A 27,592-nucleotide genomic window follows, 5' to 3' on the forward strand; every position below is an offset into this window, starting at 1 on the left:
TTGTCAATGTGGACTCCCTGTATACATCTTTTAACCATATTAAATTTTAAATAAAGATAATGGAAAAATAATACTCCACCCAATATGCAAACATATCCCTCATACAACCTAAAGAAATCCCTCTCCCCTGAAGAGGACACAAATGTTCTGTGTCATTTCATTTGGAGATTATATATATATATATACCTCTCCAAGTAAGGAAGAAATGATGCTCTTTTATGTAACTGGTTATGTCATCATGTCTAGTGTTTATAAACTCTTTCTTCCTCTATTCATTCCATATTCTCTTTCCCTCAGCTAGTCATAGTTCCTTGCCTGGACTCAAATCTTTATTTCTGAAGCATCTATAGAATATCAGCCCTGCCTTTATTAAGTATTTGCCACTGGTTATCTGTCAGTGTCAAATTTTGGTGGTGGCATGAGGTTTTTAAAAATCTTATTCTATACATTAATTGGTATTTCAGTAAGAAGTATTTAAGTAAGAGGCTACAAAAGGAGCTTAAGCCAAACACCATTTTGAATCAGAACTGATATTTACTGATAGAGACAAACGTGTTATTTTTTTTTAAACAAAAAAGTTTTATTTAATGGTCACTGTCTTCCAAGAACACTGAAACGTTCTCCAAAGAGCTCAGACTCAGGAGGCATGTGCAATGTAAAGCAGTGATTGTAGAAGAGTGGAATCTATTATAATCTGTGGAAGAACAAAGCTGAAATAATTGGCTTGGCTGAAATGCTGAATGAAAACATCACTGAGCAATGGGTATTTTAGCTGCATCTTGGAAAAGTGAGAAGGAGTTTCCCAGAAAGACATATTGGGGAAAGGTAATCAAGGAAAAAGAGTAGCAAATTCACAGATAAGAAGAAGTAAAATAGCAGGTTGAAAAATCAACCTTGATGATATAAAAATAAAAGCATACCAAATGCCAGTTAAGAGGTAGAAGAGGATGTAGAAATGAAGGGAACGATGGGATATTAATACCATTGCAAAAATGGGAAGCCCACAGAACTGTTCTTTTTTTTTTTTTTTTTTTTTGGGGTATGCGGGCCTCTGTTGTGGCCTCTCCCGTTGCGGAGCACAGGCCCCAGACGCACAGGCTCAGCGGCCATGGCTCACGGGCCCAGCCTCTCCGCGGCATGTGGGATTCTCCCAGACCGGGGCACGAACCTGTGTCCCCTGCATCGGCAGGCAGACTCTCAACCACTGCGCCACCAGGGAAGCCCCAGAGAACTATTCTTCACAGAATATCATTTGGATGTTTAAAGTTGCAGACTGGACAGAAGAAGAAACTTAAGATTCTTACTTAACTATATTGGGAGAAAGGGTGAGAAATCAGGAAGGGTGTGAGCTACACCAATCTCTAGAAAGGTAGGAAGTCAGTGGACTCTATATAACAATGATAAATAAAGAAGCTAAAGATATAATCATATTATTTAGATATTGGCAATAACAAAATAGAAGAAAGAAATTGTTAAGATTAGTTTGACCGAAATCGTCAAATCAAGACACTTTTGAGAGTAAAAGTAGATGCCATTAGTAATTATGCTGGGGAAATTAGCATAAACCTGGAATGAATTGGGCAAACTGGGAAGTACAGTCACCATATAGGGAATGGACCAGTTGCTTAACCTTTCTGTACTATTTTTTTTCTAACTATGTGTATGCCTTTGTATATAAAGAAAAATCCTTCATTGTCTTGACTTTTTACATTTTCATATGTCCAAATGATGTGACTCTCTTGTCTGTCTACCTAATATGTTTGTCACCTCCTAGAAAACAAGGGTCACGTCTGACTCATCTTTTGATAACAGCAGGGCTTGAGAGACAAGTTGTCACGCCTGTTGAGTTAGCAGACTAACCTACACCTTCTGAGTTCCTTATATGTATTTCACATTTTACTGAATATTTTTTTCAATTACTCAAAAATATCTAGTAGGTATGAGTCCTGGAGATGGAAAACAAATAATTCCTAAAGCGACGATAAGCATCACATGAAAGGAACTCTGCTTTCTAACTGTCCAAAGCATGAGGACATGGGTTATTTTGTTTGATCTTCATGAGAACGTTCCTTGGAGAGACTGTACTGTATTTATCTTGCAGATGAAGAAGAGGAAGTTCAGAGAAGTCAAGCAGTTTGTCAGGAGTCACACAGATTTTTAATAGGAGAGTTAAGCCCAGATCACAAGAATGTTAATTGCCGTCCTGATTCTCTGCCCATCACTAGCACCGCCTTTCCAATGAATCATTTTTCTATATTCACTGAAGAGTCCTGGCAGAAGTAAGACTTCTGACTGCAAACAACAAACTCTGTATTCTTCTCTTCCATTTTCTCCTCCGGTCTGGCTCCTTTTCATTCTATGCTGCCAGTTCCTTATGATTGAAATTTGAAAGCATGTAACTGTTAATCTAGGAGTGATGAAAGAGTTTCATTTCTCAGAAGAGCCAGTACTCACCATCAGCTGTGATAAATGAGCCCCTAATATCCCCTGATCCCATTATATTGTGATTAATTGTGCCAGTTTAAGTCAATAATTCATTTGTTAAAAATAGGCCTGCAAAGTATCATTTGTCTCATGGGAGATATCAGAATTAAAAAAAATTCATTTGATACTTCTCATTAAATTAGTGTTGGAAGTTATATTGAAGAGCCCTGTTCATCAAATACTTATTGCAGGCTGATTTGATAAGAAGTTGTATTTGTCTAAAATTATGTCTGCTAACTGTCATAATGGTCTGCATTTTCCCCGTGTTAATGAAGGAATAAAAATCTAAATACGCGCATGACTCGAGAGAAGGATGGGACTTGAAACTGGGATTAGAATAATTCCTAAATGGTCTGGCTTTCGTTGCATTAAAATTAAAAAAATAAGAAAGTGAGAGAGAAATTGAGCAGAGTATCCTCTTCCTGGGCCTGGGACTGTCCAGGGAGGTGCCAAGCTGGTTTCCTATGAGATGGATCTTCCTCATTGTCTCTTATCTAGAAATGATTATAAATGGTGCAGTCAGCCTCATTGGGCCAGTAAGACATTTTCAGCTATAAGTGATTTTAAAGAAGATAGAAGTGAAGAGCAGATCCAGTGCAAATGATAATGGTCACCATCAAATGAGACACAAGACTCACGTCTTATTATTTCCAAAGCAATATCATAGCCACTATGGAAAGATGGCTCAAATGCTCCTGGAATATCTGGATATGAGATGGGGCATGATGACTTATGTGAGAGATGCTTCTGAAGGTGAGGCTGCTTTCTCAGAACTTGGGGTGTTTGGGACTGGGTAGAGGCAAAGGAAGATTGAAAAGTGGGGTGACTCTAACACAACAGGGCGGAGCAGCAAGGGTATGAGGCCACGTATCAGGCACATATTGGGAACTTCATATCTGATGGATGAAAAGGGAAAGAGAGAAAAAAGCAGAAGGGAGGGAGGAGGCAGGATGCATATGAGGGAAGGGAAAGAATGAAAGAACAAAGGAAACTGGACTGACCACAGCGGACCAGCGTGCTTTATGGGAGCAGCTCTGAATGGCCGGTCCTGAGACCAGCTACCCATGCATAATGTGTGAAGAGTTTGAAAATGTCAGACTCATGGGCTCTGAACTCAATCAACCCCCTTCCCCAAATCCTTCTTATTAGGCTTAAATAGGTACCCCAAATAATGCATTTTAAAAATACTCCTCAAGCCACTCTCCGTGCGAAGACCTGGGCAGAGAGGGCCAAAGCTATGGCGGCTGTTAGGATGGGAAAGCAGACAACCATGCCAACAGGTCTAATATGTGCATCTGTAAGTGTGCATGTGGCCAAAAAAGAGGAGTCCAAAAAGCAGCTAGTGAAACCAAAGCAGCTCTGCATATATACTGCGCCACCTCTCCAGTCTAAATATGTTGAAGAACAGCCCAGTGATTTACAAATGGGCTTTGCATCCATTTGCACTACAACTGGTCATTATATTGGCTGGTGCAAGGGTGTTTATGTCTTTGTGAAAAATGGGATAATGGATACAGTACAATTTGGAAAAGATGCATATGTCTATTTGAAGAATCCACCTTGAGACTTTCCTCCGAAAATTGGAGTGATTACAGTTTCAGGATTGGCAGCCTTCATTTCAGCGAGAAAAGGTTCTAGGTTTAAGAGAATTGCTTATCCACCTGGACTGGCCACTTTAGGAGCAACTGTTCCCTACCCTGTTCAATCAGTAATGATTGCAAAGGTAACTGGGAAAAAGGCATGTGCTATAAGCCAGCAAATTTATGAAGCAGTTCAATCACTGTGGACAAAAAACAACAAAAAAGAGTCATTTCCTGAGCCAAAAGAAAAAACTAAGCTAGGAAGCTCTGATGAAATAGAAATACCTGCAAAAACAACTCACAACCAGAGTTGTGCCTTGCCAACAGAACTCAGCTCTGAAACAAAGACCAAACCAGAATCCACCTCAGGTGCTACACAATTTATGCCTGACCCCAAGCTCATGGATCACGGGCAGTTCCATCCAGAAGATGTAGATATGTACAGCACTAGAAGCTGAAAGAGCCTGCATAGAGAAATACAAGATGTGTGAAGTTGTGAATAATGATGAAAAAAATCATGTAATGGGCAACTGTGACGCACAGAGTATAATTTAAACCAAGTTTTTCCCTTACATCTTTGAATGTACAGTTAGACAAATCACATAAGTGATTAAAACACAAATTGAATACAATCCAAACAATATTAAATGATAGATCAGGACACAGAGGTAGAAGTATTAGGATGCATTTGGTGACTTTTAAGGGTATTTATAAAAAAATAAAAATAAATATATGAACACAGATGAGGCTAAAATCTGAAAAAACATGTATGTGTATCTATAAATATGTATACATATGCACATATATATTTGCTTTAGCTTTTCTGAATTAATGTCAGCTAAATTAGAATAGTGTGTGGAAGGATGTGTTCCCTCCTCCTCTTTGTTTTTCATTTCCCAGAGCTGGAATAAAATATCCATATTTTATGACAAAAAGAAAAGAAAAGAAAAGAAAATGCTCCTCAGGTGACACTGCTATACAGTCACATTTGGAGAGGCAAAGGGAATATTTGTATGCTCAGAGCTGCTTGGGTGGGAGATGCTGGCCACTGGTACCAAAATATGACCCAGGCCACTTCGGATGATAAAAAAATGACATCGTTATGAAGACAAGTACAAGGGGTTATATATACATATGTTAAGCAAGAGGAAAATGCCATTTAGAAAAGAAAGTATTGAGGGGATGCTGGTCACTCAGCCTCTCTGGACTCTTCTGATTATGCAAAAGTAACAGAAGCCTAATGATTAAGGGAAATCCAACCCAGAAAACTTCCACGATATTCTCTTTGATGCCTCAGAAGAGAATGGAGATCCTGAGATGGAGAGCAGGAGAGGAAACGGGACAGTTCTAGAACAATGGTGAAAGCCGTCCCAACGACTAGCAGGACCAAGATATTTCTGAAAACTTTTCTACGGCAAGAAGGCTGAAAACATGCCTTCACATTACATGTGCATCTGTACTATCCTGCAGAGCTCTCCATTACACCCCAAATATCACCAAGGCTATTACACACAATCGCATTGGCTTAGTAATGCTTGATGAATCAAGAAGGAAGGTGTGTCCACACATGGGGAAAGGTCCTGTGGGGAAGGGACAGAAGAGGTGGGGACCGAAAGAGAATATGGAAAATAATCTGAAAGAAAACATATATAGATGTATAACTGAATCGCTTTGCTGTACACCTGAAACTAACACAAGAGGGTATGTCAACTATACTGCAATTAAGAAAAAAAAAAAAGGAGAGAGAGAGAAAGTAGAGGCCCGTGACTCATTCCAGAGCAGGAAATTGGTGCAAAAAGTGACTGGACAAATCACGCCTTACCCTGCACTTCTTTTTAATCCTGGGAACTTCTGGATTCTTCAAAAAAATAGTTGGGAGGGTATTGGAATTCGCACCAGTAGGCTTCTGTTATCTTCAGACAAAGGATTTGTACAATAAAAGCATTTTTCTTCTACTCAAAATTCTTTTCAAGTGGTGACTGCAGTGGATTAGAGGTATATCTGAGAGAACTAGCATCTGTCTTTCCTATGTTTCACCTCTTTCTGAGGTGTTTCATTTGTCACCTCTTCTTTCTTCATAATTGACTCAAAATCTCTTCTTTTCTAATCTTTCTTAAAGGCAAGTAAAAAAAAAAGGTAATATGTTAATCTAGTATTTCCCTTTAATGACTATTTATACCTATCCTAACCACATTCACTCATTTTTAATATTTGACAGAGGGGAAAAGCACTGCCAGTATTCATATTTCCCTCTCTCTAATTTTAGCCCTAGGCATTGAATTATTAATGCATAAATTAACAATGCAGTTTGCATCACCCACCACAGAGAAAGATGTTAAAATTCTTAATGGGCCTTAGGAATGCCATTGACTTAACTTATTTTAAGTATTTCTTGAGACAAGCCCATAACTTCAACTTTATTTTTCCCTTGCATAGTAATTTGTACAAAACCGAACCCCAGATATCTTGAAATAAGAAAAAGTATCTTAGAATATTGGAGTGAAAAGCAACTTCCAAAATCATTTAGTAAAAGTCCTTTTGTTTTTGAGACATAGAATTAGATGCTTATAGATATGAAGAAATTTGGCTAAGGTTATATATTTCTTTGATGTCATGTCTCAAATCAGAATACATAAATTTCATTCATTCATTGAAGAATGAAGAAATTCCATGTGTCAGGCTCTTTCTGAACATTAATTTTTTTTTTAGAAAAATGAAAAGATATAATCCCTGGCTCATATTGCTTTCTAGAGAGGAGACCAATATGCAAAGAATTACACTTTCAGAAATGCAATTTTCAATAATATGAATTCCAGTAATTTAATTGACCAGGGGATGCATGAGGAGTGGGACAGAGAGAAGAATATTGTCACCTTTAGGTCACAGTGGTCATGCCTCCTGACCCCTAAGTCACAATAAAAATGGTGTGTTTCTGAACCCAACAGTAGTGATGATGGCTTACTCTCGTCCCAAACCTCTTTGGGGTGCTAGTGTTAGTAATTTATAAGTATACCCTTCTGTTTCAAATATAATACCACGCTCCAAAGACTATCCTGATAGTATGTTGATGGCATCGTGACTCACTTCAAAGTGATACAGGAACTTGGCAATAGTTGCATTTCCAAGGTCATGAAGGTGTCTGTTTGACCTCAGTCCAAGAGCAAAGAGTTCAAAGGAAACATGGTCCCCGGGGTCCTGAGCCCAGAACCTCTGCAGGTTGGTAAAGATGGAATGAGAGGATAGGAAGTCAAAATCAACTTTGGAAACACCAGGCAGATTAGGACTACACTGAAATCACCATCAAGCTACTGAGGAACTCATATCCTAAAACCGGGAGGGAAATGAGAACCCCAGCCATGCTCCTATGGAGCCAGTCCACGAATCCGGTGCTTCAGTCCCTCTCTGAAACCTGGATTCCTCTGGCACATCATGATGGTTCTGCAGTGCCTGGCAGATGTGTGCACCTCCTAAATCAAACCGCCTGGGATCTGCCCCAGCAGGCTCTCTTCTCCTCCACAGTAGCCTCATTGTCTGGAAGGGACCCGCTGTGCACTGACAGAGCCTCTGAAAACATAGCTCTCCTTCCCCAATTTCATCATGAAACCATAATGCAGTAAATCTCAGGCCAAAAACCTATGAGTACCCGAGGGGTTACAGGAAAGAGCTTTTTTGATGTAAAGTCAAGTTTCATCTGTCAGGAGTGGGGCAATGGAAATGCACTGGTCCAGAGTCATGGCAAAGCATGAGGAGTCACTGTCCCACTGTGAGGACACAGGGACCTTGATTGTGGCTATCTGGTCAACTTCTAGGAGGCATTCAGCCATATAGTCCTAGCTCCTTGCCCCTGTGCCAGAGCAGAGATGGTCTAAGGTTTCAAGATGCTTCTTGAGGTTGTAGATCACTTTAGCCCATAGGTCATGTTCAACAAATCTCATGTGCAAAGGAATGTTGGGATAACTGTCATGATCAGAGTAAGAAGTAAGTGTGAGAATGAAGTTATCTAGTTCTCTCCTCCACTAAAAGTAACCTTTCCTCGAATGATTAAGATTTGGAGAAGCAACAGAAGATGTATGTTACAGAATATATGTTTTGTTATGTGTAGGACCACACACTAGTACCCCAAAGTGGTTCATTGTCCTTTTCAAATTAGTGTTAGAAGACCTTACAACTATACTTTCAAAGTAATTAAAGGTTAACTTTGCTCTTTTCACATGGATGCCTTTTAGGAGCTCTGAGACACTCGATTGGCTGCCCGAGACACAGACCATCTCTTGGACAGAGGAATGTTCCCACAAGTAAATATCATGCCTACTTCATTAAAGTCCACACATCTGATAGTAGCTGCAGGGCTTCTGCATGCTCATGGCCTTAGACTAGGACACAGGGTGTCTTGCTTTCTCTCCTTAGATATCACCTATTCCTGCTCTGTCATTTTACAAACAAGGAAACTGAAGCTAAGAGGAATAATCTGACTTCACAGGTGGCAGAGACCGAGCTAGAACAACACGCCCGACCTCCAGACCCCTGGTCCAAAGTTTTTCATGTATGACAGTGATACATTTAGGGGCATGATTGGATCACTGACTGACTCCAGTTTCAACAGCATTGGTAAGAAGCTTAACAAAGAGGGAGATGAACAATGTAGAAAAGAGTTGATAAATACCATTCTACCCATAGTTCAATTTAGAATAAATGTATTGTGGTCTTGCACACCCTCCACGGGATCAACCTATTCCAGGGGAAGGACAGGGAGTGGGGAAGCAGGGTTATGTGAGCGTATGTTCGCGCACAGGCTGGGGAAAGAGTGGGCAGAATGGGAGACAGACCAAAACCACAAGAGGGGCCTTTCCTCATAGATTCTGCTTTTCTCAGCTTCCCACAGAGCCTAATAGGCAGAGAGAAGGCCCGTGCCTTTGCTGTGTGTTTACTTTCCACTGAACTATTTTACTGCTTCCTGTTTTCCTCCCCCTCTATTTATTCAGGTTAGGTCCATGCTTGGGAGATGAGGGTGGGAGGAAATCCAGAGCCATGTGCTGGGGCCTCGGTGCCTCCCCTGGGACTTCCAGGGCTGGGTGGGACGTCTTCCTGTTTGCCAAGCTTTCCACGGATGCTGTAGAGTAGGGAGTGGCTACCGATCCAAACATGGGCTTAACTGTGCTCTCCTCAAGCTCTTGCACCTGTTCATTTTGATGAGGAGTGAGTGGTGGCTTTCACAAAGGTGGTGCAAGGGGAAACATTTTAAAACCTAGCCTGGGAAGGATGCCTCATTGAGACGTCCTGACCACTGACAAAGCAGGAAGATGTCTACGTGAGCCTGCTCTTAAGTTTTCTAGTTGTACACAAGATGCTTCCAGGTCTCCATGAGCATAGACCCAGTCTTTTCTGCCTCTAGGAGAATAACCAGGGTACCTTCTTATAGCCATAGAGTTTGGAGAGAAACATATCAGTACTGAGTACCTTTCTTATGCCAAGCTCTGTTCTTAACATGGTTACATGTATTACCTCATTTTATTCTCACAGAAAGTCTAGAAGACATGAACTCCATTGATGTTCAGAATCAACGCTTGAATTAGTGTGCTTGTCTGTGCATTCTGCACCAATAAAATGCCATCCTTCCAGAGTGAGTGACATGACAAGAAACTGTGATTGAGTAAGAGGATCCAGCATTATCCACCTACCTAGAGAGGTGACCTAAAGCAAGTCATGTAATCTCTCTTTATGTCAATTTCCTCAGCAAATAATAAGAATAATAACAATGACCTGTACCTACCTCATGGGGTGGTCTTGAGAACCAAATGAAATATTCTAAATACAAATGTTCAGTAAAACATAAAACATTAAGCAAATTTTAATTATTAGGAGAAGATTTTTTTGGTTTTATTTCAACAGATATGAGGATATTAGAAATGGATGAACTACATATAAGCTGTACTCTTCAAGTCCATGTAGTAGAATCAAAGGCTAATTTTGTCCTGACATGAATACAAATGTAATCTTCTATGGTCAGCTTCTCATGAACCCCTTGATTCTTTACCTCAGTGGATCTCAACCCAATTATATCTAATGTCCTTTTTATATTAAGTATTTTAAACAACTCCATTTGTTATTCTAAAGTGAAATTCATAAATAATATAACCTACCTATAGACATAACTTTAAAAATCATATGACATCCTGCTTGTAATAATGGAAAGGAGAAATCCAAGGAGAGGGTTTCAATATGTAATACTCAAGCATGACTAGAACACAGCAGGTAATACTCAGATACCTGCTCTTCTACAGGTAATCACCAGAATGTACTGACCATGAATGTGGACTGATATGGGAACATTTTATTGTGATTCAAACAATGCAATGGCATTGCTGTTAGTGATGTATTTTCTAAAACGATGCACAACTTTTGGTGAAGTCCCAAATACAATGAAGTACTGCTTTCTGTCAATTTACAGAATTGATGCTTTACTGAAAACTTCAGTGAGTTTTAAAACAGGGTAAAAATATGTTCTAGTGTTTTATAGACTACAGACTCCCCAGTTTATTGATTTAGGCTCAGATAATTCTAAACAGGGCTTTCACCCAATTATATGTCCAGTGGGGCATCTGAAAATTATGTGTGAAACGTGATAATTCTTTGACGTGTGGGGCTGTCCAGTGCATTGCAGGAGGCCTTGTCCTTGGCCCCATCCATCAAATCCCAGTTATTATGATGATGAAGAACACACACTGATGAATTCCTGGCTACACCAGGAGTGGCAGTGACTCCACCTCCCCAGCAGTACGGGGAACCTGTGCTTTGCAAGCTTCCTTACCCTACAGGGGCTAACCATGCCAGAGGGCAACTCTTTCCCCAGATTATCCAAGATCTCTCTCCTTTGTTCTTTCTCTATCTTTTATAATCTGATGCTTCAACTTAACTAAGCATATCTTTCTCTGTTGAATTCAATTGTTAACTGGGCTCTCTGTGAATTATTTGCTTCCAACTTAGAGCCCTAGGGATGTTCTTGGAGTAGTGGGCAAGGCATGGAACTGGTTCTTAGAACCAGAAAGTAACATGGAAGTCATTTAGATCAACTCTATAAACGATAAAGCTGAAGCTTAAATATGTGCAGTGGTCCCACAACCAATGCGTGGTAGAGTCAGGACGAGAACCTGAGTCTCTCTCACTATCCCTATACCATCCTCCATCTTTATCAATTAACCAATAAACCAAGCAGCAAACACATATTTAGGTCATATACAAGACACCCTGTTAGGAATGTCTGAGACTTCCCGAGTTCAAGGTAGGACTGGAAAGACAAGAAATGTCAATGAAAAACAAGGATTCAGTTTAACGAAGCTTATGTCTTGTATTCCAGTTTTGTTCAAGACATCGTGCTCCATGTTTCAGGACATACAAAAAGCAGCCGTGGCTTTAGCCTACACTTCCTCTCAAGCACATGGTCTGGTAACGAGCTAAGACCTTATTATAATACATGATAAAGTGAAAAATGTGCCTTACAAAGAGGTGCAAATGCTTTAGAAGAGGGAAGGAAGTCAGGGAAGACTTCACGGTTGCATTTGAAATGGGTCTTTAAGGAATGGTGGGACTTTGGCAGGTGAAAGTGTGATGGCACAGAAGAAAAATCTTAGGGAAATTCATAAACACAGACCCAGAGGGGAAAAGAAGCCCACGTGGGCTTTAGGAGCAAAGAGTTGCATTTAGAACACAAGGGATTTCTAAGGAAGTTGAACTGGGCAGGTTCTCTTGGGGCTAAAGTTGGGAATTTCTTGAAACTCAAGCTCAAACCTGCTCTTAAGTCAGTGGGTCGTGGGTGCAGTATATTTTGATCATCAGTTTATTTGACTGTCCTCACAGAACTGTATATGCTCTCAGTGTCAGAGCTACGCGGCCTCACCTCTATCTCTGCTTCATTTTTTCTTTTAGCAAGTATCAATAGACTACGTTACCCAGCCCCACGCAGCTCTGTCTGTGAAATGCAGATAGAAATGTGGATAGAAGCGATGTGTACCACTCCCAAGCCTGGCCTCTAAGCCGTCTCCTGCACTGTTTCATGCGCTCCCTTTTCTGCTGACCAAGTACAGAGGATCCGGGAGAGGTCTCCAGAGCTCTCTCTAAAAGATGATGGAGCCACTGGATGGAAGAGCTGGACATCAAAGGTATGTGTGAAACAGCCCACCCTTCCTCCTGCCTCACATCTGCATGAAACTGTGACTCTACCATGTTGGACCACTGACATTTTAAATGTGTACATTTTAGCTATTATCTAATAACTCTGTATAAAAACACTGTCTTATTTTATCTATCTGTAAGGTTCTGTGCAAAGAAAGAACTCCATCAATTTTAGAAATGAACAAATGATTGAGTGAATGATTGAATGAATGAATTGAGTCATGAACACAGTTGACTTTAGAAAGTAACGTACAAACAATAGTATAAAGATAGAATGTGTTGGAAGGAAAAGAATCTGGAAGTGATGACATAGGCAGGTATTATGACAGAAGATGAGACCCTGAATCAATTTAGAGGCAGTGGAAGTGTAAAGGAGGAGAAAGAGATGAAAGACATCCTGGGTGGAGACTCTAAGGAAAATGATAACTGATTAGATGCAGTGATTATAGGAAAAAGAAATTTCAACATTGACTCTGAAGTTTTGAGTCTATGGAAAAGGGTACCATGAGTAGAAATATGGAAGAAAGAAGGGAGTTGGAGGAAGGAGGGCTGGTGCTTGGGATGTGAGGACTCAACACAGATGATGCTCAGCTCAGATGGTAACTGAACGCATGAAGCTTGTGCCCAACAGATAACTGGAGATGTGCACCCGATCTTCAGCCTGGAGCTAGACATGGCTGTGAACGACATGGATACGCAAGGAGGATTAGACCACCTAGAGGGAGAGGAGGGCACAGAAAGTAAAATCAACAGGCAGAGCCTAACGAATAGCTCACAAGGATGGGGTGCAAAGAAGAGGAGAAGATACCAAATGAAACTTTTAAAGGAGGAGGGGGAGAGGAATTAAAGGAAGAGACAGAATTGGGCAGATCTCTGGAATCTACAGGAGGAGAAATTCTCATCAAGCCTGGCTGAGGAGCATGACGACTGCACTGGGAAGACTTGTGGGATCACAGGCTTAGAGATGGAGTTAAGAGCACAGCTAGAGAGACTCGCCGGAATGAGGAAAAAGTGCAGACCTCCCTGCCTGTGAGAAGAATGAAGAAAGAGACGGTGAATAAAACAACAAAGAAGAAGCAGAGGTACTGAGCATAGAGGTGAGACCTTGAAGGAACTCAGGTAGGGGAGACTTGTCTTCAAGAGAGTGAAAGGAAAGGCAATCCACTGAGAGAGAAAGAGGCTGAGAAGGGGCTGGGGGCCTGAGAGGGGAGGGGCGTTGTGGGAAGTACCACCCAGAATGTAATAGGAACCCAATGAGTAATGAATGATGGGCAAGAGCCCAAAGAGAATTAAGGGTTGCTTTAATGAAATGAAGGGGTCAGGAAGGTACAAGCAGGGAGGAGCTTATGGTCTTGGAAAATTTACGAGTTCAAGATCTAAGTAGTGGAGGAATTGTCAGTGATGCTGATAATAATAATAATAATTCCAGCTAATGTTGATTGTGGTGTTAAAGTGCCCGATACTATGCTAGGCAATTTCCGTGTACTATCTCATTAAATCTCTGTAACACCCCAGTCAGTAAGTTATTATTATTATCCCATTTTACAGGTGAATAAATTAAAGCTACAGATGGCTGGGCCATTTGCTCCGAGGCACACAAGTGACAGGCCCAGAATTCAAACCTAGTCCCATTAGCTTTAGAGAACTTAATGCCAAGCTGCCCACGACAATCTTTACTGCCACCCAGCTGAGCAGCTCCGCGGAGGTGAGAGCGAGCTCCCTGAGGATGTGGAACTTGAATTGTGCCTGAGTAGAGCTGGGAGGATGATCAGTTTTCATGCCAGAATCCCTCGGATTTGAGCAAGAAAAGGAAGCCTGGGAGCCAGGTTAAGGAAGGAAAGTGTTACAAATTCTGGTGTCTCAATCTCAACTTGGCAAAGTCGTTGGATAAAGGTCACGAAACGATGGTTGGGGGCAGTGATGGGAAGCACAGACTTGCCAACCTGCCTTCTGTTCAGTTCAGGGAAAGGAAGGAGAGGAGGATACACTGGAGATGGTTACAAGATAAATGGAGTCTTCAGAGGAAAGCCAGAGGTTGCTTAATGCTAGGAAATAGAATGATGCACAAAAAATTATTTGGGGAGATCTGTGAGGATTTTTTGGGTTTTTTTTTTTTTTTTTTTTTTTTTTTTTTTTTTTTTTTTTTTTCTTTTTGCGGTATGCGGGCCTCTCACTGTTGTGGCCTCCCCCGTTGCGGAGCACAGGCTCCGGATGCGCAGGCCCAGTGGCCATGGCTCACGGGCCCAGCCGCTCCGCGGCATATGGGATCCTCCCAGACCGGGGCACGAACCCGTATCCCCTGCATCGGCAGGCGGACTCTCAACCACTGCGCCACCAGGGAGGCCCGTTTTTTGTTTTTAATATAAAGAGTCCCAAGGGATAGGGTGCATAGTTTCAAGTTAGATATCAGACGAGAGTTTAGGGCTCTCTGGAAAGAGATAGAAATATGGGCTAGGGTGGACGAAGGATGAAATTTGGGATTTAATCCTATCAGTTTAATGGCCAGGGTTTGGAAGGAAGAGACCCATAATAATGGAAGAGGAAGGACAAGTAGGCAGAAACCAATTACGGCAGGAACTGTTGGTTTTGCGCGATGACCACGAGGGGGAGCTCCAGCCTATTCCTCACCTAACAGTGCCGAGGTTAGGAGCACAGGTTCAAATTCTAAGCAGCTCATGCAGCTCAATATCAAAAAAACAAACAACCCAATCTCAAAATGGGAAGAAGACCTAAACAGACATTTCTCCAAAGAAGATATACAGATTGCCAACAAACACGTGAAAGAATGCTCGACATCATTAATCATTAGAGAAATGCAAACCAAAACTACAATGAGATATCATCTCACACCAGTCAGAATGGCCATCATCAAAAAATCTACAAGCAATAAATGCTGGAGAAGGTGTGGATAAAAGGGAACCCTTTTGCACTGTTGGTGGGAATGTAAATTGATATAGCCACTATGCAGAACAGTATGGAGGGTCCCTAAAAAACTAAAATTAGAACTACTGTATGACCCAGCAATCCCACTACTGGGCATATACCCTGAGAAAATCATAATTCAAAAAGAGTCATGTACCACAATGTGCATTGCAGCTCTATTTACAGTAGCCAGGACATGGAAGCAACCTAAGTGTCCATCGACAGATGAATGGATAAAGAAGATGTGGCACATATATACAATGGAATATTACTCAGCCATAAAAAGAAATGAAATTGAGTCATTTGTAGTGAGGTGGATGGACATAGAGACTGTCGTACAGAGTGAAGTAAGTCAGAAAGAGAAAAACAAATACTGTATGCTAACACATATATACGGAATCTAAAAAAACAAAAGGTCATGAAGAACCTAGGGGCAGGATGGGAATAAAGACACAGACCTACTAGAGAATGGACTTGAGGACACGGGGAGGGGGAAGGGTAAGCTGGGACAAAGTGCGAGAGTGGCATGGACATATATACACTACCAAATGTAAAATAGATAGCTAGTGGGAGGCAGCCATATAGCACAGGGAGATCAGCTCGGTGCTTTGTGACCACCTAGAGGGGTGGGATAGGGAGGGTGGGAGGGAGGGAGATGCAAGAGGGAAGAAATATGGGGATATATGTATATGTATAGCTGATTCACTTTGTTATAAAGCAGAAACTAACACACCATTGTAAAGCAATTATACTCTAATAAAGATGTTTAAAAAAAGAAAACAGACATGGGATTTGGATAAGCCACTTATCCTTTCTGTTAAACGTAGATAACAAAATGGAGATAATTTTGAGAATTAAATGAGATACTACCTATAACACGTTTTTTACTTAGTATGTGCTGAAGACATGCAGTGGTCAGAGTCCTGGGTGGAGGGAATTCCCTTCCATCAGAAAGGAGGCTGTGAGCACTACTGGACAGTGGTACCAAGGGCCTCGGGGTCAATATGGAAAGGGAAACCATCAACAGCTGTTGACACTTCTGTGCTCTTTAGGGATTCTTTCCCTCCAGTAGAGCCAAGTGACTCACGTGGCAAAAATAGGGTGAAACTGTGTCAAGTCTAAGACGAGTCCATTAACAAGAAATCCAGAACTGCAAGTTCTGAGCCTTTCTAGGTCTTCAAATGAGATCTCCTCCTTCCTTGAAGGCTTGTTTCACCCTTCCTTGCCTCTTCTCCACAGTTGGGTGGTGAGATGTTGGAACTGGGCTGAGGGACGGCGGCGGGGAGGGAGGTCTCCCGGCTCAGGCACCGTCCAGCAGGCTGTGAAGACCATCTGCTTACATGTCTTCTGCTCTCTGTTTCCATTTCTAGAGCCTATCTGTCTCTCAGCAGACTCCCTCCCAGCTTTTGAGGGGGCTGCCTTCACCTGCATTGACTTCAAATAAGAATAAGTTCCACCAGTCACCACCAGCAAGGACTGGGGAAGCAGCAGGAGAAGCCCTTGAAGTAACCACTTACAGGGACAGTGCTTTTGTGAGGGGCCTGGACACCCTTGTTATCATTTGATTACATTCCTCTTCTCTGAGCGCTGAGGACTTTCTCTGGAATGAACATAAGACCAGTTACTTTAGAAATAAAATGTGTTTTTCATTAAAACCCGATTCTGGCTCCTTCAGTCCCAACAAAGTGTTTCCCTCCTGGTCTAATTGGGTTTCAAGTTATCAATAATACTTTTCTGTACAAGGAGGTAGGAAGCCCCTGTATCCTTCTACTAAAGCCCTCTTATCCCTGGTATGAAATGAAACTTCTCTTTGGGAAAGTGTAAGGGGAACTGGAAGAGGGAGGGCTATTCAGAACTTGGAGAGGAAGCCTCTCGTTATCCTTGTAGCGTGCTTGGTCCACATCCCTTCCTCCCACCCCTCACCCAAACCATTCCCTCTCCCCACCCAGGGACGCTCTCCAATCCTATCAGCCAAGGGAGACACATGCCCAGGACTGTGAAAAAACAAGATCAATTTGCCTGCCCTAATTGGAGGCATCTCTAGAATTTGTTCCAAGAGCAAACTTACCAAAGTCCTCAATAGAGAAAAATCCAAGTGGCTACATCCCAGAACAAGCCGGTCTCCATCACTCTCCTGTTTAGCAAGGCAAGAGCCATGCATGACACGAGCACCTACACAACAAAATCCCTGCCCATTCCTGAGCAGCAGGCCCCAGCCTTGGCTACACAGTACAGTCACCTAGGGAACACTTACTTCTCATGCTAGGATTTAAATTGTATGAGGTCAGGTCTTCAAGACTTTTGAAAGCTTCTGGAGGATCCAAATGTGCAGCCTGAGTTGAGAACCACTGTTCTAGAACTGTGTTGTCCCAGACAGTAGCCATCTGTGAGTATTTAAATTTCAAGAAGTGAACATTGAATCAAATTAAAAATCAGTTCCCAAATTGCACTAGCCACATTTGGGTGCTAGGGGCCCGTGGCTTCTATGTAGGAGAGTACAGATATGGGACATCTCCATCATCACAGGTGGAGTTGTCCTGGAGCATTAAAATGTCCTAGGTCAAGACTCTTCAGTTCTTCTACTGACCCACAATGAAGGCTCTTTAGGAGTCCAGTGCTCTCACCATCTCCCTGAGCTGCAGACCTCAAGGTTTGCAAAGTTCTGTTGTCCAGGCTTCCTCGGCTCCTGATAGGGATGACGTCACGGACCCACAAGACAGGAGCTTGCATTCATCACCAGCTGTTAAAGGGGCATGCAGAGGTCTCCTGACCTGCACCAAGTCACCCGGCTGGCAGACGGCAGGATCAGGATTTTAAACCAAGCTGGGGGTTTTTTGGGGTTTTTTTTTTTTGCGGTACGTGGGCCTCTCACTGCTGTGGCCTCTCCCGTTGCGGAGCACAGGCTCCGGACGCGCAGGCTCAGCGGCCATGGCTCACGGGCCCAGCCACTCCGCGGCATGTGGAACCTTCCAGGACCGGGGCAGGAACCCGTGTCCCCTGCATTGGCAGGCGGACTCTCCACCACTGCGCCACCAGGGAAGCCCCAAGCTGGTTTTTAGCACGGCGCAAGCTCTCCTTCTTAGCCCAAGAGCTCCACGCCGGGGACAGGGGCATCTGAGGAAAGGAAAGGCCCTAAAATGCTTTCTGCCAACCAGTGTTTCCTTATCAGCCAGTCTCCGGACTCAGCACATTCTGACCTCGAAAAATATGCCTGGACTCATTGCAGTTAACTTGCTTTGCAAGGACCCAGGAGCAAGGAGACATGTCATCCTCTCTTGTTAAGAGGTGTTTCTGAGTGGCTGGCAAGGCTTGTGGAAAGGGTCTTTCAGATCAAAACATTGCACGAAACTTAGAAGAATATCTCTTAAAGGAATAAGAAGAAAGGACCCAGCTTAGGTGGTGCGAGAGGAGCTTTGAGGTAGGAATTTCCAGGAGAAAGTCCACACATTCAGGTTCCCACTGTGTCCTACTGCCTGAAGCATCTCCGTTTACTTTGCATCTTTAGTACCTGGGGGAAAACACACCTGAGATCCACTGGGCTCCACTGGCTTGATTTAAACAAAAATGTGTGCAAGCACGAGTAGGGCTTTCTCTCTCTCTTTGTCTTTCTCTCTCTGTGTAAAAAAGGATTGAGGAAGGAAGAAATGAGAGCTAAGAATATTTCTAAACACAACAAATGTTACTTGGTTTTAATGTAAACTTATTTTAATTATCTTCAATTTTGTCCTTGCAAACCATCAAAGAAAGAAGATATTTAAGAGGTAAGTTTGGTGTAAATTGATCCTGGTCTAGCACATGAATAACTCACATGGCAATGGGCTCAGGCCACTGACTATTAGGTGTGGATTTGGCCCAATATCTTCCACGTTGCCGTATTTACCTTCTTAACTTAAACTAAGTATATCTACCCAAAATCACGATTCTCCTCTTACTTTGTTACCCTTCCTGGCCTGGGGATTTACTCACACACTAGGCCAGTAAATCTGCTAGCTGCCAGAAGACAGGGTGAATGGCTCGGCACATCATGGACCTGGGCCCTGGGCTGGCCAGAGCTTATGCCTTTGGTCACACAAAAATCTACTCCATATACAGAATCTCATGAGTGTATGCTATTTTTGGTTTTAATGTCCACATTATAATCCATATTACTATTTTATCATTTGAGGCCTTTTATCCTAATAATGCTGTTACCCAGTCCCTGTTTTGGTGGTGGTGATTTTATTCTAATGGACTGATATGGCCACAACCATGATATAAATAGATAAATGCACTTAGTTAATTTCCACAGTCCTGCAAAAGAGAGGACACCAGCAAGAGCGAATTTTTGATGGAGACATGGTATCCACTTAGGCCCCCAGCCAAGGTCTCTGGAAAAGCATGAATCAGAGCCTAACTATCAAGTTTAAGACTCCTTTTGCTAATGGTGTGAGTACCGCCCCCCCCCACGCCCCTTGCTGATGAAAGACTTGGATCATGAGGTCAGCCCATGGTGAGGGTAGACACAGCTTTTCCTTTGACGGAGATAACTCAGAAGCCCTGAGGTCATCCAGAAAGAAATGACAGGGCCCACTCTATGTTGGGGATCCCTCCAGAAATCCAGCATCCATTGGGAGGGCAGTAATAAGTCCTTTCCCTCTGCTACTGTTTCCTGCCTCTTTTTTCTTGATTGCTGCTGCTGTAAACTTCTCCTTAATCCTGTAAAACAGAAGACTGACACCTGCTTTGAGATGTGAAAATGCCAGGGCCCACTGTCATTTCCAACCCAAGGGGTGCGCAGGGTGCTGTTTGGATCATGTGTACAACTGGCCGAGCGTAGAGATGTTTTTTGGTGTCTAATCTGTAGGGGTGGGCCTGGCATGGGCCAGAGCTCTCTGAGGCTTTTGGCTTAGCTTATTTGGGTTGATTTCTGATTCTCATGCCAGTTGCCCAGGCGATAGGCACAAAATACACACAGACGATCTGATCTGATTTTTAGGAAGTGGTCCGATGAGTTCACTTGTTTTAACAACTGAATCGGATCGACCAGGTGGCGTGCATCGATTCTATGGCACTGCCTGGATCAATCTGAATAAAACCGCTTTAGTGCCACATATAAACACAGCTGAATTCAGACAAGTGGGATGAAATCTTTCCTTTAAGCTCTTGAGTAATTGAAAATATAACACCTTCCATGGGGTCTCTACTGGGGAGATTAGGTATAGCAGGCTGGTTGCAATTCTATCCTAACTAACTCCCTGAACAGAATTCAGTTTCTTTCCTAGTTTCATTCCTCAGGATCCCCTTTTTTCCATAACACTGAGCTCCCAAACAGGATATTTGTGATCGAAATAGATAAAGACTGGGGACCAAAGACTAGCAAAAACTATCAAAAAGTTTCTTTCCAGGAACTGATGAAATCCCTGACCTCTGGTTCAGGGGTCAAAGACAGACTGATTATTTTCTGAAGTAAAATTGAGCCAACAGGCTTTATGCTAAATGGGGATTCTAAGAGATTCTTGGCTAACACTGTTTGACTCACAGCTACTTCCTAGCCTTATTTGCAGTCATACTCCTTTCTACTTAGACAAAGCAGGAGGATTAAGATTCTTTGGGCTCTTCCCTTGACCACACCCTTTGGTAATGTCTGATTCTACACCTCATCAGAACTCCTTGGACTTCACTACAACACAAGCCTAGTTGATTATGGTTCTCATATGACTTGGGTTTAGCAGGGTATTTCTAGTGACTGTTCTTCTTCCTGAGCCTCAGTTTTCTCATCTGTAAGTGAGATGGTTGAATCTGATCATCTCTAAGCTCTCTTCCGGCATTTGCCTTGTTTGATTTTAATAATACCTTCTGCTGGCAGTTGCACAGCACATTAACATCTTGTGAAGCAAATTTGTATCTATCATCTGTGTTGCTCCTTCTCTGTTGTTCTAGGAAAAACATACCCTTCAATTTCTCCAGAAGCATTGCCCTGTTAGATCAGATACCCAGGGTCCATCAGCCTTAAGTAGGTGAATGGGTTAATACGCTGCCCTCATCACACTGACCGTTGGATTCTCAGCCAAGTCTACATTCCCTATGCAGGAGGATGCCCTGTAGGTGTGAGAGGGTGTGAACACCACCTGTCAGCATCCGATATGGAAAAGACTGGCATGAGGCAATGAGCTTTAACCGTCTTGTGCTGAAAGGCAGAACTTTTCTTTCTTATAGTTCAGCTTGTATCAGGGCCTTCAAATGCGGCCAAGGCATTAAAGAAGAAGAAGAAAAAAAAAACCTTGGAAGGTTTTTGTACCTTTTGCAAAAAAAAATTTCCTTTCTTTCTTTTTTTTTTTTTTTTTTTTTTACCATTACCAAAATCTCCTCCAAACACACAGACCCTACAGTATCCCTATTAAATTATATAGAGCGAGTCCAGCCCTTGACTGTCAGTGGGGCCCATCAGTCCTAATTTATCGCCCCAGGAAACACAGTACAATTATGGTAATAAATAATAATAGGATTCAGTACATGACAACGTGAACGATGGAGGCTCTCAGAATTCATTTACGTTGCTTTGTGTTGCAATCATCATGCCTCTAATGTAATGCCAAGCAAATGAGCCCCTTTGAATATTGTGCAATCTACTGCAAGTCAACTGGCACAAAACTCACTCAATAAATCATGTTCAAACACATGCCTGTAATGACAGGTAAATCAACAATGAAGTAATTGCATTTAATGTATTGAAATACTGGACAAAAAACAGTGACCTCGAAGTGACTTTTTGTAAAAGGTATGATGTAGTTGCAACCCGGAGTGAGTTCCTTCCTAAGAGGCTCTACTTGCTTAGAAGCACATGCAGAACGCACGATGCTGTGCCCTGCGCAGATCGTGATTTATCACCCTCTCCCAGCAGCAGTCACGGGACCAGGCTGACAGAGGCTTCAAAAGAGGCCTTCGCAAAACTGAATACAAAAGTCAGGTGAGGATAGGATCAGCCTCTAGCCCTGGGGCCCCTTCTCTGCCTGAGCGGTCCCCAAGCTCGTTATTTTTGGAGCTAATGCAGAAGGCAGCCTGAAGGGGAGGAAAGAGCCCTGGACTCAGCCAGGAGGGCTGCATCCCTGCCCCAGCCCTGGTACTAACCAAATCACCGTCCGACTCTCCCCAAGTGCCTTTGCCTCAGTCCTTCATCTGTAAAATGAAGTGCTTGGAATGTCATCTCTGAAATTCATTGCAATTCTAATGTTCTGTGAAGCTCTGATTCTAATTAGAGGACTTCACTTTTAAGCAGGGAGAAAAAAAGTTCCCTCTCTGCTCCAGAGTGTTGAAGGCCCTGGTTTGAACCAGCATGCATCTCTTCATCATTTCTGTGGCTTAGGCCAAGTGTATGTGCTTCTAATTTCTGTGAAACTTAGGCCTGCCCCTTTCTGGGCAAGCAGACAAGTCTGAAAATAGGGCCCCAGGGGCCGTGTGGATGGATAACAGACAACATTGAAATGACAACCTTCCCTACATCTCCCACTGCAGCCAGCCCAGCTCCTCTCTTCCCAGGAACCATGTCAGGAAGAGATGAAGCAGAGACTCAGCTAAGCCAAAGGCCACTTCAGGAACTTTCCTGCTCTCGGGAAAAACTCTTCTCCTCTGAAAGGCGGCAGACACTCCTCCGCTGACGTATGTTCCCCTTTATCCTTAACTCTCAGGCCCTGACTATTGCCAGCGTAGATTTCAAGGACCCCACGATCTTGGAGGCATAGGGAAGTGACGAGGTTTGGAGGAAGTGTCAGTAAATGAGGAGCGAGACGATCTGGCACGTAGTGTATCTGACACGTGACTGTGTCCAAGTCCCCGACTCTCCCAGCTTCGTTGCTTCATCTGTAAAATGATAACAGCACTTGGTGTGCCCACAATGAGCTTGTTGGGAGGACAGTGTGACATACACATGAAAAGGCTTTATTAGTTGTACAACATGATGCTTAAGTCTCATTTTTATGATTAGCTGAGAGAACAGAAAACTTGGAGATCAGGGTATTGCTTTCTGCACTCAGACAACACTTCTCACCAGCCAAACATCATCTCGTTGACTGATCTGTGTGTTGTTATGGTCTGACTCTCCTCGGGACGGTGCTGACTAAAGTGAAGAGGAGCTTTGAGGGTCTGATTCTTTTTTTTTTTTTTTTGCGGTATGCGGGCCTCTCACCGCTGTGGCCTCTCCCATTGCGGAGCACAGGCTCCGGACGTGCAGGCCCAGCGGCCATGGCTCACGGGCCCAGCTGCTCCGCGGCATGTGGGATCTTCCCGGACCGGGGCACGAACCCGTGTCCCCTGCATTGGCAGGCGGACTCTCAACCACTGCGCCACCAGGGAAGCCCGAGGGTCTGATTCTTGTTGTTCGTATGTTCCCAAGCCCCTAGAACAAGGCGAATACGTATTTATTGAATGAATGAATGAATGATACCTTTTCTTTCTTAGCACTGATCTTGAAGGCGTTTTTAGAAAAAGATATTTGGTGCTACCTTCCCACAAATCCATAAACACAGCTTCTCCTTTTATATATAGAAGGGATAAACAGCAAGGTCCTACTCTATAGCACAGAGAACTATATTCAATATCCTATGATAAACCATAATGGAAAAGAATATTAAAAAAAGAATGTATACATATGTCTAACTGAATCACTTTGCTGTACAGCAGAAATTAACACAACATTGTAAATCAAATATAGTTCAATAAAAAATATTGAAGGACATAAATGCAGCTTCCTGCTTCGTTTACATTTCCTGCTGAATTATGGCTGTTTGGCTGGCGGTGGCTTCTATAGCGATGATTGGGAAGCCTTTTAAGCCCACTGAGATGCCTTCTGAGGCCAAAGCTGGACCACAGTTTCCCAGGCAACAACAATCCAGAAAAATATGGCCCACTTCAAAGCAGGAAGGGATCTGGGAATCTGGCAAAACCCACAAGCCTTTCTGCATTTGAGGGGTGGGGAGTTATGGTGAAGCTGACCATCACAAGCCCTTGAGCTAACCAGTTTCCATTCTCAGGATCTCTCTTCCACAGGCTCTGTCCACCCTCTCCTGGATGCCATTCTATCACAGAACCACGAAAACATCCTCAAACTTTGCTTGCCCTCTCCTTCCTAAAGTGGGCTCTTGCTCTCTTGAGAGCTCCTCTAGGATATACCCGGAAAAGCCAGGCAGCAAGCAGCAGGCAGAACCAAAGACCCATTAACCAGGGCTGGTGGGCAGGAAGGCAAAACGGTGGGCTTGGAAGGAGACAGAAAGAAACAGAAAAACTCTAATTTTAGAAAATTGTTGGGGCTTCCCTGGTGGCGCAGTGGTTGAGAGTCTGCCTGCCGATGCAGGGGACACGGGTTTGTGCCCCGGTCCCGGAAAATCCCACATGCTGCGGAGTGGCTGGGCCCGTGAGCCATGGCTGCTGAGCCTGCGGGTCTGGAGCCTGTGCTCTGCAACGGGAGAGGCCACAACAGTGAGAGGCCCGCGTACCGCAAAAAAAAAAAAAGAAAAGAAAAGAAAAGAAAATTGTTGCCAGTTGCGGGACGTTAAAAGTGTTCCCCAAGGATGGAAATATGGGGAATGGAGGGACCCGGCTTCATCCGACCCGACGATTAACGGGCTAGAAGTTGGGATCCCCGAAGGTAAATACCTATTTGTTGACCTTGGGGTTTCTCAACACTGTGCTGGATTCAGATTGCTCCTGGAAGCAGGACAGGTATCTGGCAGCAACTGGAGAGCAATAGCTCAAAGGCTACACTCCCCACCCCTGGGATTCCATGGTCCCTTCAGAAAAAAAGCCAGTGGCAAGTCAAACCCAGGGTTAAGGAAGAGGGAGCCGGTTCCCTGTGCCCTCAGACTGTTATGAACAAAGAAGTGCCTTTCACTGAGCACATTGCTTAATTTCTTCATGGAAGGCAAGGGATTTTAGTTGGACCCATCAGCATGAATGACTTATAAATACCCCCAAACACCATTCAAAAGATCGCCCATCTCCCCAATGCAGCTTCCCCAAAGTCTGTTTTCTTTTCCCCTATTTCTATTCTCTGTTCCTGCCCCAGCCTTCTTCCACCCCAGCGTCTCATCCTTGTCAGAAGTCAGGGACAGGAGATGCACTCCTACCTCTGACCATCTTATGAGGCCTTTCCCAAGAGCCAATGATCTTGCAGCCCTGGCTGTGAAGTGGCTTCGTCGCTTGACTGATGGCTGGCGGTCAGCAACTACCACCCCTCCTGCTGACTCCACAAAGTCCACACACAGCACATCGGGGTGGGGGTGGGGAGTGATAAAGGGACACCAGAGAGCCTTGGATGAACACAGGGACCAAGGGCAAAGTCGGAGGATCAAAGCCAGCCTTGCCTGAGAACCACACTCACCCCTGACAAGAAGGGCAGGTTTCCTCCTCTTCCTCTCAGAGAATAAGCAGGCAGATGTGGAAGCAGAAGGGGAAAAGTTTTCACCCAGAACTTTCTACACGTTTCTAGACAAAGTGGGAGAATCACAAGAGGACCCTTCTTCTTGAAGAGCACCTGAATCAAACAGGCAGATTGGGAAAGAAACCGCCCTAAATTCTCCCTGCATGGTTGCTACACCACCATTGGCCCTTGGTGAGGAGAAATCATGCTCCATGATGGTCTAGAAGCCCCAGGACATCGGTCAAGGGTCTAAGGAAACTTAGCAGCTCAGAACGATGCCTGTGAGTCTCAAGGGGAGTTTCCAGAGCCGGGAGCATTCTGTTGTTTTGTTGTCTGTAACACCGCTTTCAACCCCACTTGACAATGTCAATCATACAGTCTCCTGAAATGCACCGACATTCTATTTTCTATTTGTCTATCACCCTCAAGAATTCCAGCCCAAGTACCACATCAGGACCAAGCGTGTAGATCAGAAATTCAGAATGGAGTCAACTAGAGCAATGAAATGAAACTCTGACTTGGATTTTGGTCCAGAATTCAAAGTGCCTTTGTTTTCCCTGAAATGTAAGCACTTAAGGGATGACTTTTATTCTAATTATGTTTTTTTTTCACTTGAAACTCTGAATTTGGGGATTCTGAGTTATCAGCGATGAAGCAGCCTCATCTCTGAAATATTTTCTGCTTAGACCATTTTTTAAAATTTCTAAGGACTTGAGAGTTTGAGATTAACCTCCTGAGTGGGAAACTGTGCAAATCTCTCTCCTAATGTTTTCCCAGGAAGAAAATCGCCACAATCCAAACTGAGAAATAGTGGAGGAGCCCAGGAGATCATTTGGATGGCTGAGTCCACATCATCATTTTACAGTTTGCAACTAAGTGAAGCAACTAAGGTCTAGAGAGATTAGCAGTTGATTTAGGGAGGTACGAATAGATGTGGCAGAAGCGAAGGACCCAGGGCTCACAGCCGTCTTCTGGTGCTCTTTGCAAAATAAAACTTTTGTCCTGGTTGTTGACCATTGAAGAGCTGTTGGCCCAGAGGAGTGAAAGCAGGCAGATTGCTAACTTAACGAGTCACAGAAGGGCTGAGCTGAGTGCTGGGAAATATTTCCCAAAGCGTGTCCTGGAGAAGTAGTCAACTTTGAGATGCTGCAGGAAAAAGAGCTGGCATTTTACAAAAGGGAAATCTGCTTAATTTAGCTAAAGCCAATATTTTCTAAACTTCTTTAATCAAGGCGCTCCTTCCTTTTTTCTCTCTCTCTGTCTCTAGTTCTTTCTCTCCTTTTGCTTTAAATGTATTAACATACTATAGCACTTGCATTATTCCACAGAATAATACTTTGAGACATGCTGGTAAAGAAGAGAGAGAAATAAAGAGGATGTCATTCTGGGGCACAGATTTTTAAAATTTATTTATTTATTTATTTATTTATTTATTTGGCTGTGTTGGGTCTTCATTTCTCTGCGAGGGCTTTCTCTAGTTGTGACAAGCGGGGGTCACTCTTCATCGCGGTATGCGGGCCTCTCACTGTTGCGGCCCCTCTTGTTGCGGAGCACAGGCTCCAGACGCGCAGGCTCAGTAGTTGTGGCTCACGGGCCTAGTTGCTCCATGGCATGTGGGATCTTCCCAGACCAGGACTCGAACCCGTGTCCCCTGCATTAGCAGGCAGACTCCCAACCACCGCGCCACTAGGGAAGCCCCTGGGGCACAGATTTTAATCATACTTCCCATCATTTGTAAACCTTGGACACCTCACGTGATCCCTCGGGGTTTCCTAATCCCTGAAATGCTGGCGGGAAGGAGTGTGATGTTGGGTAAGATAAATCCTCCAGTCCTTCCAGTTCCAAAAGTCCATGATTACCTGAAGTCGGTCAGTCTTCTCAGCAAGGTGGGGTGATAGGGCCAATCAGAAAAGCCAGACACCTTCAGCAGGAGACTTGTAGCTGCTACTCCCTGTCCCAGCTTGAGTGAGGGAAGGGAGACCATAGAACACAGGATTCTCCAGTAAATGAAGATGCCAGTGGCCTCAGAGGCACTATTTAGAGCCCT

General features: G+C 43.5%; 1 pseudogene; it reads left to right on the top strand.

Annotated features, from left to right (window-relative positions):
• The first annotated feature begins 3,721 nt into the window (after positions 1-3,721).
• On the top strand, positions 3,722-4,522 carry LOC132481348 (MICOS complex subunit MIC27-like; annotated as a pseudogene).
• Positions 4,523-27,592: the final 23,070 nt, after the last annotated feature.

This window comes from Mesoplodon densirostris, chromosome 20 (assembly GCF_025265405.1).
Source record: "Mesoplodon densirostris isolate mMesDen1 chromosome 20, mMesDen1 primary haplotype, whole genome shotgun sequence".
NCBI classification, from domain to species: Eukaryota; Metazoa; Chordata; class Mammalia; order Artiodactyla; family Ziphiidae; genus Mesoplodon; species Mesoplodon densirostris.